General features: G+C 46.8%; 6 non-coding genes across 6 annotated transcripts; 4 read left to right on the forward strand and 2 right to left on the reverse strand.

Annotated features, from left to right (window-relative positions):
- Positions 1–1,646: 1,646 nt before the first annotated feature.
- Positions 1,647–1,718, forward strand: trnae-cuc (transfer RNA glutamic acid (anticodon CUC)). Its single transcript has one exon. It is a non-coding gene; the product is annotated as a tRNA-Glu (tRNA).
- A 3,439-nt stretch (positions 1,719–5,157) lies between these two features.
- Positions 5,158–5,229, forward strand: trnae-cuc (transfer RNA glutamic acid (anticodon CUC)). Its single transcript has one exon. It is a non-coding gene; the product is annotated as a tRNA-Glu (tRNA).
- A 3,236-nt stretch (positions 5,230–8,465) lies between these two features.
- On the reverse strand, positions 8,466–8,537 carry trnaq-cug (transfer RNA glutamine (anticodon CUG)). The gene has a single exon. It is a non-coding gene; the product is annotated as a tRNA-Gln (tRNA).
- A 135-nt stretch (positions 8,538–8,672) lies between these two features.
- Positions 8,673–8,744, forward strand: trnae-cuc (transfer RNA glutamic acid (anticodon CUC)). Its single transcript has one exon. It is a non-coding gene; the product is annotated as a tRNA-Glu (tRNA).
- Positions 8,745–11,787: 3,043 nt separating this feature from the next.
- trnaq-cug (transfer RNA glutamine (anticodon CUG)) lies at positions 11,788–11,859 on the reverse strand. The gene has a single exon. It is a non-coding gene; the product is annotated as a tRNA-Gln (tRNA).
- Positions 11,860–11,994: 135 nt separating this feature from the next.
- Positions 11,995–12,066, forward strand: trnae-cuc (transfer RNA glutamic acid (anticodon CUC)). The gene has a single exon. It is a non-coding gene; the product is annotated as a tRNA-Glu (tRNA).
- Positions 12,067–13,495: the final 1,429 nt, after the last annotated feature.

Genomic DNA, 13,495 nt, shown 5'->3' on the forward strand with positions numbered 1-13,495 from the left:
ATACTAACGAGAGACTCACCTTCGTCTTACTAACCGGTATTGTAGTCAATGTGTTTATAACCTTTTTTGTTTAACGATTTGTGTTATCATATGTGATCCCACGGTCTTTGATTTGGTCACGGAAGTGATTTGTCTTCGATTTGGTCACGGAAGTGATTTGTCTTCGATTTGTTGATCTAGAGTTTAATTGTAATTAGTTTTTCCCTTTTGTATAATTAGTGTAGTGCTACATTTAGTCTTTGTTTTGAATACATTTGACAATTTATATCTTTGGAATTGGTGTCTGCGTCCAATTATTACAGAAATTGAGTTCTACAAGATTCCAGGATTCGTGATAAGGTGATACTATAAATTCACTTCTTTAATTGAAATGTATAAGTGTACCTTACGCTACAGCATGCGAGAGGCGGCGGGATCGATGCCCGCATTCTCCAAGGCCTCAGGTGCTCGTGCCCCGGTTTCGGGGGAGAGTCGCTCACTTTTCTTGCCGCAGACACAGGCGCAAGGCATTGCCTGTTTGCCGTAAGGTTATCAGACACAACGCGCCGGCGACGGCTGCAGCATTAGCACGCCGGCTGGCCCTTCCGAAGTTCCCCAAAAACGACCGAGATGCCGCTTCGACGTCGTAACCCCAGGAACGACCGCAAAGGCACTCCAACCCTCAATCTTCCGATCCGAAGTCAGACCGAAGAGACTGTATGATGTTTTAGATTAAAGATAGTATGCAGACCGAGCAAGTTAGATTTATCGAGCTAGCAAACAGCCATTGAGGCACCTGTTCGGGACGTACCCTGTAGAAATTCCTGTCAACGATAAAAGGATCAAACGGTGGAGAAAAAGCCCGCAGGATGTTTGTCAAAACTCTGTTTGTGGACTGAATGGCTTTCCCAGATTGGCAGGGACTGTTTTTGGTATTGACTGAGGGACAGTTGTAAAAGACAACCTCTCACCGGACCTCTGGCATACACCAAAGAAAGCCACCTCACCTCTCCCCCGGATCTCACAAAACACAATCCCCCCCGCCCCCAGGGAAGACAGACCGCAATCGGACTCGGGCTTGATTGGATGAACGGCCGCAAACATTCCATGTCATTTTCTTTTAAAGCTTCACTCGTGCTTGTAAAAAACCCAGGTCTCACTGAAAGAATGCCCTGACGTGGTTGCTTCCAAGCTAGCTGGTTTACAAAGTTCCTTTTCGCTTTAACGATGATTTCCAAGAAGGGAAATAATCTATCTGTAATCTGTCAACACAGGCACCTTCTTCTCCGTTAAGCCACGCGGTCACCACCAGGAAGGTGAACGCACCAGGCCGACCCGGAGTTTTCGCCAATTCGTCTCCAAGCCTCCCAAGAGGGAACATAAATAGGCCTTATTCGCAGACACAGGCCCTCACGCAGGGAGACGACCGCTTCACCGCAGCTGCCCCTGCCAAGGGCCCCAGGTCCCACCGAGACTTGAACTCAGATCGCTGGATTCAGAGTCCAGAGTGCTAACCTTTACTCCATGGAACCAAGCCCGCTGCACACCTCTTGCCCATGATGAAGGTTTCTGCTCTACGCACACGTCTCGCTCTGTCGCACGGCCAAGTCCAGAGTGAGCCAAGTTGCGCCCAGAGTGCTGCATGTGGCGGGTCACTTTCGCAGCCGTCCCTGGTGGTCTAGTGTTCAGGATTCGGCGCTCTCACCGCCGCGGCCCGGGTTCGATTCCCGGTCAGGGAAGGTGGATCTGTTGCTCTTCCCCTAGGACCTGTATGGTGCGTTTTCTCTCTCTCTATCTGTGATTAAATCCTTACTTATATACATATTTCCATGAACGTTTCTGCAGCTCATGTAAATCACATCACACGACGGGCCGTGATCTTTTCGGTCACTTTGAAAGTTTTGCTCATGACAATCCTTTTCTATTGCGGGGCGATGGCTGCCACCGAGGATGTAAAGTCGTCCGCAGTTGGCTGCAAGCTTGCCTGAAGCGCAGGAAAGGACTTACTCGCGACGTGCCACTTAAAGACTGAAGAAGTGGGGGTCGGCCTCACCGAGAGCCCTGAGGATTAGCTCACGTGGTAGAGCGCTTGCTTAGCATTGTAGCGTTATGTTGGGTGTATTTGGATAAGAGCATTTGGACTCTGAGCTGAAGCACTGATCTAAAGAAAACCTCTCCCCCCCAAAGTTATCAGATTCCCTTAGCTCATCAGCTTGGAACTGGTTTGCATCAAAGTGACAGTTTTGGGGAGGATGGCACCAAGAAGAGGCCAAATAGTTTGGAATTCTGCTATGAGATGTCTGGAGAAAGGGGCCTGTAGGTGATAAAAACTCTTTGAAGTGGACGAGAGCCGAAATCCCGACATAGAGCTACGAACCAAGGCCAACCGGCATTTCCAAAAGATGGCATGGATTGACATCAGTCATAAATCAAGCCCCCATCCAATAGGACACTGGGGGCTGAAACCGAAATCCAATCTCAAAAACTCAAGAACCAATCACCTCTTGATCTGACAGACTATAAGGAAGAGCGGACAGTCTTTCTCGCTCTCTCTCACCTGAACCAGTAACTCGCTGCCACAGCTCAACCTGTAGCTCTGTTGCCAGAACCGGAACCAGAAACCAACTAAGTCTTTGCCGGCAACAGAAGAGTTAAACTGGGAGAAGGAGATTGAGCCGTACGAAGAATTCTTTTAAAGGACTTTATTAAATAAAGAACTTTACAAACTGCGCTGCCCGCCTGTGCCCACCTGATCAGTGGAGTTTTACAGCTGGACAATTGACTAAGTCGACTGTATACGAAAGTGTCAGTCATTTAAATAGCTATTTGAGTCTTAAGAAACTTGACCCTTGGAACAAACACGGCCCTGCTTTCCTCAAAGACTTTGTCTTCAAATAAGTACGGTGAGAGACCCTGCTTGCCAAGAAGATTTTGTGCACAACCTTGGAGCCTTCAAACCAGTGGAAAATCTGTTTGGAAACGACTCTACTTTCGCGAAACCCCAACTTCCAGGTGTATCGACTGAGTGGAAGTTCTTGGACAAAGCCGAACCAGACTGCCTTTGTTCCAAACCACACGGACCTCGTGCCGTGTGCTGTTATCTGAGCCCGAAGCCAGAGAGGCCTCTCTGCGACGAAGTTCAGATAAGTTTAACAGTTTGGAGTTCATGATTCATGACATTTGAGAAATCAATTAGAAATGTTAATCTGTGATTCATAATTTTAGAATGTGTAATATCATTTAGTTTTCTTAAATATAAATGTGTGTTGCATTAAACTGTTTTGTTGATCATTTTAGAAATAAAATCTGTCAACGCCGAGAAATATCGTCTCATTCCTGTTTAACTGTTTAGTCTGAAATTGACACAAGTTAATTGACATTAGATTATTGGTGGCCCTGCCTATCCTTAATCATTGAATAATAATCAGTTAAGGGAAATTGTGGTAACAAGTAATGATAGGATCTTTCTCGGCACCTAAACGTGAATGAGACTGATATATATATAACGAGAAGTTACCTGACATAAATACTAACCTGCGTAGTTATTTAATGTCTGACTAATAATACTAACGAGAGACTCACCTTCGTCTTACTAACCGGTATTGTAGTCAATGTGTTTATAACCTTTTTTGTTTAACGATTTGTGTTATCATATGTGATCCCATGGTCTTTGATTTGGTCACGGAAGTGATTTGTCTTCGATTTGTTGATCTAGAGTTGAATTGTAATTAGTTTTTCCCTTTTGTATAATTAGTGTAGTGCTACATTTAGTCTTTGTTTTGAATACATTTGACAATTTATATCTTTGGAATTGGTGTCTGCGTCCAATTATTACAGAAATTGAGTTCTACAAGATTCCAGGATTCGTGATAAGGTGATACTTTAAATTCACTTCTTTAATTGAAATGTATAAGTGTACCTTACGCTACAGCATGCGAGAGGCAGCGGGATCGATGCCCGCATTCTCCAAGGCCTCAGGCGCTTTCGGGGGAGAGTCGCTCACTTTTCTTGCCGCAGACACAGGCGCAAGGCATTGCCTGTTTGCCGTAAGGTTATCAGACACAACGCGCCGGCGACGGCTGCAGCATTAGCACGCCGGCTGGCCCTTCCGAAGTTCCCCAAAAACGACCGAGATGCCGCTTCGACGTCGTAACCCCAGGAACGACCGCAAAGGCACTCCAACCCTCAATCTTCCGATCCGAAGTCAGACCGAAGAGACTGTATGATGTTTTAGATTAAAGATAGTATGCAGACCGAGCAAGTTAGATTTATCGAGCTAGCAAACAGCCATTGAGGCACCTGTTCGGGACGTACCCTGTAGAAATTCCTGTCAACGATAAAAGGATCAAACGGTGGAGAAAAAGCCCGCAGGATGTTTGTCAAAACTCTGTTTGTGGACTGAATGGCTTTCCCAGATTGGCAGGGACTGTTTTTGGTATTGACTGAGGGACAGTTGTAAAAGACAACCTCTCACCGGACCTCTGGCATACACCAAAGAAAGCCACCTCACCTCTCCCCCGGATCTCACAAAACACAATCCACCCCGCCCCCAGGGAAGACAGACCGCAATCGGACTCGGGCTTGCACCTTTTGATTGGATGAACGGCCGCAAACATTCTATGTCATTTTCTTTTAAAGCTTCACTCGTGCTTGTAAAAAACCGAGGTCTCACTGAAAGAATGCCCTGACGTGGTTGCTTCCAAGCTAGCTGGTTTACAAAGTTCCTTTTCGCTTTAACGATGATTTCCAAGAAGGGAAATAATCTATCTGTAATCTGTCAACACAGGCACCTTCTTTTCCGTTAAGCCACGCGGTCACCACCAGGAAGATGAACGCACCAGGCCGACCCGGAGTTTTCGCCAATTCGTCTCCAAGCCTCCCAAGAGGGAACATAAACAGGCCTTATTCGCAGACACAGGCCCTCACGCAGGGAGACCACCGCTTCACCGCCGCTGCCCCTGCCAAGGGCCCCAGGTCCCATCGAGACTTGAACTCGGATCGCTGGATTCAGAGTCCAGAGTGCTAACCATTACTCCATGGGACCAAGCCCGCTGCCCTCCTCTTGCCCGTGACGAAGGTTTCTGCTCTACGCACACGTCTCATCTGTCGCACGGCCAAGTCCAGATTGAGCCAAGTTGCGCCCAGAGTGCTGCGTGTGGCGGGTCACTTCCGGAGCCGTCCCTGGTGGTCTAGTGGTCAGGATTCGGCGCTCTCACCGCCGTGGCCCGGGTTCGATTCCCGGCCAGGGAAGGTGGATCTGTTGCTCTTCCCATAGGACCTGTGTGGTGCATTTTCTCTCTCTCTATCTGTGATTAAATCCTTACTTATATACATATGTCCATGAACGTTTCTGGAGCTCATGTAAATCACATCACACGACGGGCCGTGATCTTTTCGGTCACTTTGAAAGTTTTGCTCATGACAATCCTTTTCTATTGCGGCACGATGGCTGCCACCGAGGAAGGAAAGTCGTCCGCAGTTGGCTGCAAGCTTGCCTGAAGCGCAGGAAAGGACTTACTCGCGACGTGCCACTTAAAGACTGAAGAAGTGGGGGTCGGCCTCACCGAGAGCCCTGAGGATCAGCTCACGTGGTAGAGTGCTCGCTTAGCATTGTAGCGTTATGTTGGGTGTATTTGGATAAGAGCATTTGGGCTCTGAGCTGAAGCACTGATCTAAAGAAAACCTCTCCCCCCCAAAGTTATCAGATTCCCTTAGCTCATCAGCTTGGAACTGGTTTGCATCAAAGTGACAGTTTTGGGGAGGATGGCACCAAGAAGAGGCCAAATAGTTTGGAATTCTGCTATGAGATGTCTGGAGAAAGGGGCCTGTAGGTGATAAAAACTCTTTGAAGTGGACGAGAGCCGAAATCCCGACATAGACCTACGAACCCAGGCCAACCGGCATTTCCAAAAGATGGCATGGATTGACATCAGTCATAAATCAAGCCCCCCTCCAATAGGACACTGGGGGCTGAAACCGAAATCCAATCTCAAAAACTCAAGAACCAATCACCTCTTGATCTGACAGACTATAAGGAACAGCGGACAGTCTTTCTCGCTCTCTCTCACCTGAACCAGTAACTCGCTGCCACAGCTCAACCTGTAGCTCTGTTGCCAGAACCAGAACCAGAAACCAACTAAGTCTTTGCCGGCAACAGAAGAGTTAAACTGGGAGAAGGAGATTGAGCCGTACGAAGAATTCTTTTAAAGGACTTTATTAAATAAAGAACTTTACAGACTGCGCTGCCCGCCTGTGCCCACCTGATCAGTGGAGTTTTACAGCTGGACAATTGACTAAGTCGACTGTATACGAAAGTGTCAGTCATTTAAATAGCTATTTGAGTCTTAAGAAACTTGACCCTTGGAACAAACACGGCCCTGCTTTCCCCAAAGACTTTGTCTTCAAATAAGTACGGTGAGAGACCCTGCTTGCCAAGAAGATTTTGTGCACAACCTTGGAGCCTCAAACCAGTGGAAAATCTGTTTGGAAACGACTCTACTTTCGCGAAACCCCAACTTCCAGGTGTATCGACTGAGTGGAAGTTCTTGGACAAAGCCGAACCGGACTGCCTTTGTTCCAAACCACACGGACCTCGTGCCGTGTGCTGTTATCTGAGCCCGAAGCCAGAGAGGCCTCTCTGCGACGAAGTTCAGATAAGTTTAACAGTTTGGAGTTCATGATTCATGACATTTGAGAAATCAATTAGAAATGTTAATCTGTGATTCATAACTCTAGAATGTGTAATATCATTTAGTTTTCTTAAATATAAATGTGTGTTGCATTAAACTGTTTTGTTGATAATTTTAGAAATAAAATCTGTCAACGCCGAGAAATATCTTCTCATTCCTGTTTAACTGTTTAGTCTGAAATTGACACAAGTTAATAGACATTAGATTATTGGTGGCCCTGCCTATCCTTAATCATTGAATAATAATCAGTTAAGGGAAATTGTGGTAACAAGTAATGATAGGATCTTTCTCGGCACCTAAACGTGAATGAGACTGATATATATATATATAACGAGAAGTTACCTGACATAAATACTAACCTGCGTAGTTATTTAATGTCTGACTAATAATACTAACGAGAGACTCACCTTCGTCTTACTAACCGGTATTGTAGTCAATGTGTTTATAACCTTTTTAGTTTAACGATTTGTGTTATCATATGTGATCCCATGGTCTTTGATTTGGTCACGGAAGTGATTTGTCTTCGATTTGTTGATCTAGAGTTGAATTGTAATTAGTTTTTCCCTTTTGTATAATTAGTGTAGTGCTACATTTAGTCTTTGTTTTGAATACATTTGACAATTTATATCTTTGGAATTGGTGTCTTCGTCCAATTATTACAGAAATTGAGTTCTACAAGATTCCAGGATTCGTGATAAGGTGATACTATAAATTCACTTCTTTAATTGAAATGTATAAGTGTACCTTACGCTACAGCATGCGAGAGGCAGCGGGATCGATGCCCGCATTCTCCAAGGTCTCAGGCGCTCGTGCCCCGGTTTCGGGGGAGAGTCGCTCACTTTTCTTGCCGCAGACACAGGCGCAAGGCATTGCCTGTTTGCCGTAAGGTTATCAGACACAACGCGCCGGCGACGGCTGCAGCATTAGCACGCCGGCTGGCCCTTCCGAAGTTCCCCAAAAACGACCGAGATGCCGCTTCGACGTCGTAACCCCAGGAACGACCGCAAAGGCACTCCAACCCTCAATCTTCCGATCCGAAGTCAGACCGAAGAGACTGTATGATGTTTTAGATTAAAGATAGTATGCAGACCGAGCAAGTTAGATTTATCGAGCTAGCAAACAGCCATTGAGGCACCTGTTCGGGACGTACCCTGTAGAAATTCCTGTCAACGATAAAAGGATCAAACGGTGGAGAAAAAGCCCGCAGGATGTTTGTCAAAACTCTGTTTGTGGACTGAATGGCTTTCCCAGATTGGCAGGGACTGTTTTTGGTATTGACTGAGGGACAGTTGTAAAAGACAACCTCTCACCGGACCTCTGGCATACACCAAAGAAAGCCACCTCACCTCTCCCCCGGATCTCACAAAACACAATCCCCCCCGCCCCCAGGGAAGACAGACCGCAATCGGACTCGGGCTTGATTGGATGAACGGCCACAAACATTCTGTCATTTTTTTTTAAAGCTTCACTCGTGCTTGTAAAAAACCGAGGTCTCACTGAAAGAATGCCCTGACGTGGTTGCTTCCAAGCTAGCTGGTTTACAAAGTTCCTTTTCGCTTTAACGATGATTTCCAAGAAGGGAAATAATCTATCTGTAATCTGTCAACACAGGCACCTTCTTCTCCGTTAAGCCACGCGGTCACCACCAGGAAGGTGAACGCACCAGGCCGACCCGGAGTTTTCGCCAATTCGTCTCCAAGCCTCCCAAGAGGGAACATAAACAGGCCTTATTCGCAGACACAGGCCCTCACGCAGGGAGACCACCGCTTCACCGCCGCTGCCCCTGCCAAAGACCCCAGGTCCCACCGAGACTTGAACTCAGATCGCTGGATTCAGAGTCCAGAGTGCTAACCATTACACCATGGAACCAAGCCCCCTACTCTCCTCTTGCCCGTGACGAAGGTTTCTGCTCTACGCACACGTCTCGCTCTGTCGCACGGCCAAGTCCAGAGTGAGCCAAGTTGCGCCCAGAGTGCTGCGTGTGGCGGGTCACTTCCGGAGCCGTCCCTGGTGGTCTAGTGGTCAGGATTCGGCGCTCTCACCGCCGCAGCCCGGGTTCGATTCCCGGTCAGGGAAAGTGGATCTGTTGCTCTTCCCATAGGATCTGTGTGGTGCATTTTCTCTCTCTCTATCTGTGATTAAATCCTTACTTAAATACATATGTCCATGAACGTTTCTGAAGCTAATGTAAATCACATCACACGACGGGCCGTGATCTTTTCGGTCACTTTGAAAGTTTTGCTCATGACAATCCTTTTCTATTGCGGCATGATGGCTGCCACCGAGGAAGGAAAGTCGTCCGCAGTTGGCTGCAAGCTTGCCTGAAGCGCAGGAAAGGACTTACTCGCGACGTGCCACTTAAAGACTGAAGAAGTGGGGGTCGGCCTCACCGAGAGCCCTGAGGATTAGCTCACGTGGTAGAGCGCTCGCTTAGCATTGTAGCGTTATGTTGGGTGTATTTGGATAAGAGCATTTGGGCTCTGAGCTGAGGCACTGATCTGAAGAAAACCTCAACCCCCCAAAGTTATCAGATTCCCTTAGCTCATCAGCTTGGAACAGGTTTGCATCAAAGTGACAGTTTTGGGGAGGATGGCACCAAGAAGAGGCCAAATGGTTTGGAATTCTGCTATGAGATGTCTGGAGAAAGGGGCCTGTAGGTGATAAAAACTCTTTGAAGTGGACGAGAGCCGAAATCCCGACATAGAGCTACGAACCCAGGCCAACCGGCATTTCCAAAAGATGGCATGGATTGACATCAGTCATAAATCAAGCCCCCCTCCAATAGGACACTGGGGGCTGAAACCGAAATCCAATCTCAAAAACTCAAGAACCAATCACCTCTTGATCTGACAGACTATAAGGAACAGCGGACAGTCTTTCTCGCTCTCTCTCACCTGAACCAGTAACTCGCTGCCACAGCTCAACCTGTAGCTCTGTTGCCAGAACCGGAACCAGAAACCAACTAAGTCTTTGCCGGCAACAGAAGAGTTAAACTGGGAGAAGGAGATTGAGCCGTACGAAGAATTCTTTTAAAGGACTTTATTAAATAAAGAACTTTACAGACTGCGCTGCCCGCCTGTGCCCACCTGATCAGTGGAGTTTTACAGCTGGACAATTGACTAAGTCGACTGTATACGAAAGTGTCAGTCATTTAAATAGCTATTTGAGTCTTAAGAAACTTGACCCTTGGAATAAACACAGCCCTGCTTTCCTCAAAGACTTTGTCTTCAAATAAGTACGGTGAGAGACCCTGCTTGCCAAGAAGATTTTGTGCACAACCTTGGAGCCTTCAAACCAGTGGAAAATCTGTTTGGAAACGACTCTACTTTCGCGAAACCCCAACTTCCAGGTGTATCGACTGAGTGGAAGTTCTTGGACAAAGCCGAACCGGACTGCCTTTGTTCCAAACCACACTGACCTCGTGCCGTGTGCTGTTATCTGAGCCCGAAGCCAGAGAGGCCTCTCTGCGACGAAGTTCAGATAAGTTTAACAGTTTGGAGTTCATGATTCATGACATTTAAGAAATCAATTAGAAATGTTAATCTGTGATTCATAACTCTAGAATGTGTAATTTCATTTAGTTTTCTTAAATATAAATGTGTGTTGCATTAAACTGTTTTGTTGATCATTTTAGAAATAAAATCTGTCAACGCCGAGAAATATCTTCTCATTCCTGTTTAACTGTTTAGTCTGAAATTGACACAAGTTAATAGACATTAGATTATTGGTGGCTCTGCCTATCCTTAATCATTGAATAATAATCAGTTAAGAGAAATTGTGGTAACAAGTAATGATAGGATCTTTCTCGGCACCTAAACGTGAATGAGACTGATATATATATAACGAGAAGTTACCTGACATAAATACTAACCTGCGTAGTTATTTAATGTCTGACTAATAATACTAACGAGAGACTCACCTTCGTCTTACTAACCGGCATTGTAGTCAATGTGTTTATAACCTTTTTTGTTTAACGATTTGTGTTATCATATGTGATCCCATGGTCTTTGATTTGGTCACAGAAGTGATTTGTCTTCGATTTGTTGATCTAGAGTTGAATTGTAATTAGTTTTTCCCTTTTGTATAATTAGTGTAGTGCTACATTTAGTCTTTGTTTTGAATACATTTGATAATTTATATCTTTGGAATTGGTGTCTGCGTCCAATTATTACAGAAATTGAGTTCTACAAGATTCCAGAATTCGTGATAAGGTGATACTATAAATTCACTTCTTTAATTGAAATGTATAAGTGTACCTTACGCTACAGCATGCGAGAGGCAGCGGGATCGCTGGCCCTCACGCAGGCCATCACCGCAAAGGCACTCCAACCCTCAATCTTCCGATCCGAAGTCAGACCGAAGAGACTGTATGATGTTTTAGATTAAAGATAGTATGCAGACCGAGCAAGTTAGATTTATCGAGCTAGCAAACAGCCATTGAGGCACCTGTTCGGGACGTACCCTGTAGAAATTCCTGTCAACGATAAAAGGATCAAACGGTGGAGAAAAAGCCCGCAGGATGTTTGTCAAAACTCTGTTTGTGGACTGAATGGCTTTCCCAGATTGGCAGGGACTGTTTTTGGTATTGACTGAGGGACAGTTGTAAAAGACAACCTCTCACCGGACCTCTGGCATACACCAAAGAAAGCCACCTCACCTCTCCCCCGAATCTCACAAAACACAATCCACCCCGCCCCCAGGGAAGACAGACCGCAATCGGACTCGGGCTTGCAACTTTTGATTGGATGAACGGCCGCAAACATTCTATGTCATTTTCTTTTAAAGCTTCACTCGTGCTTGTAAAAAACCGAGGTCTCACTGAAAGAATGCCCTGACGTGGTTGCTTCCAAGCTAGCTGGTTTACAAAGTTCCTTTTCGCTTTAACGATGATTTCCAAGAAGGGAAATAATCTATCTGTAATCTGTCAACACAGGCACCTTCTTCTCCGTTAAGCCACGCGGTCACCACCAGGAAGATGAACGCACCAGGCCGACCCGGAGTTTTTGCCAATTCGTCTCCAAGCCTCCCAAGAGGGAACATAAACAGGCCTTATTCGCAGACACAGGCCCTCACGCAGGGAGACCACCGCTTCACCGCCGCTGCCCCTGCCAAGGGCCCCAGGTCCCACCGAGACTTGAACTCGGATCGCTGGATTCAGAGTCCAGAGTGCTAACCATTACACCATGGAACCAAGCCGGCTCCCCACCTCTTGCCCGTGACGAAGGTTTCTGCTCTACGCACACGTCTCGCTCTGTCGCACGGCCAAGTCCAGAGTGAGCCAAGTTGCGCCCAGAGTGCTGCGTGTGGCGGGTCACTTCCGGAGCCGTCCCTGGTGGTCTAGTGGTCAGGATTCGGCGCTCTCACCGCCGCGGCCCGGGTTCGATTCCCGGTCAGGGAAGGTGGATCTGTTGCTCTTCCCCTAGGACCTGTGAGTAGATAGTAGGGTTTTTTGGGCGCGGCCTATTTTGTTATGACGTATGCCCTAAGCTTATTAATATTCCTACGTCATAATTGGGGGGCGTGATTTTAGAGTTATTTCCTTAATTATTCCTACGTCATATCCGTCAGAAAGTGTACACCGCTAAAACCCTGAACAACAAGGCCACCCATAAAGACCCCCCCCCCCCCCTGAAGGCAACGCCCCGAAACTCTCCTCTCTATTTAAGACCCCGCGCTGCTTTTAGGCAATACCTCTTTAATTCTCAGCATCTGAAACATCCCGCTTCTTCAACATGTCCAGCGACATCAACATGAAACCCCGCAAGAAACAATCCCGGGCAAGGGTTCCTGTACTCACCAATTTGAAGATTGAACGCTCCTGGGTGTTGTTCTGGGGGGGTCGACGGGGTTACCGCTTTAAAAGGGATCCCAGCTATGTTGGAGTGGAGCTTTTTGCTTTGGGAGAGAAGGAGGATACGTTGGAACCTTTTGAGACGGTGATTGAATACTCTTTTGAGGACTGGTTGAAGGTGATGGCATGGAGAGACCTGGGGCTTGTGGATAAGACTCTAGAAGGCTTGCAAGAGGGTCCAAGAGAAGGCGAAACGGAGTCTCCGACTCAGAGTTTTGAAAGGTGTGAATGGGAAAGCTTGCAGAACTACGGTACAGTGGTGAAGAGTCTATCTCTAACTACTGATCGTAAGGTTTTGTTTAGCAGTACCCTGATTACAAACCCTATTGAAGGGGTTGTGGAGGATCCAGAAAAACAGGTTACTGAAATTATGTTTGACGCCGTGGACTGGCCGTTCTTGAAAGAGGTCATAAACTGTATAAATGATGGTTTTGACATCTTGACCAAATGTTCACAACTGGATTCTGTTAGAAGGAGAATATGCTGGATTATGGATTATATATCCCCCTTGAATGACGACGACGATGATAAAACAGACGACCTGTGGGGGGTTGGAGGGGGGTCTGACGGCTCAGGGTCTACTCTCTTCTAAGAGGGCGGTGTGTCGTGACGTAGTGAAGAGATAGGATAAAAGGCGCAACAATTCATTCATGGTTTAAAATTAAAGAGAATGTCTTACCCGAAAGCTGCGGACGTCGACAGGCTCTACAGGCCTCTTCAAACCCGGGATCACCCCTGGTTCTATTCCCCAGATTTTGTATACACTCCGGAACCCTCTGACTGCGGTTACCCTCCAAGACCTCAGACCCCGGTCCCTCAGGACGAAACAACATGCGGAGCGATGGATGTCCAAATGAGTCTCGGGGATCCCCAGCCTCTGGAGCTCATGGAGGGCCTCGATTTTGCCGAACTGTCTACCGTCTGTGCGTCTCAGGAGGGGGTCAGTCCAATGGATGTAGAAACACCCCACAAACCA

This window comes from Amia ocellicauda, chromosome 6 (assembly GCF_036373705.1).
Source record: "Amia ocellicauda isolate fAmiCal2 chromosome 6, fAmiCal2.hap1, whole genome shotgun sequence".
NCBI classification, from domain to species: Eukaryota; Metazoa; Chordata; class Actinopteri; order Amiiformes; family Amiidae; genus Amia; species Amia ocellicauda.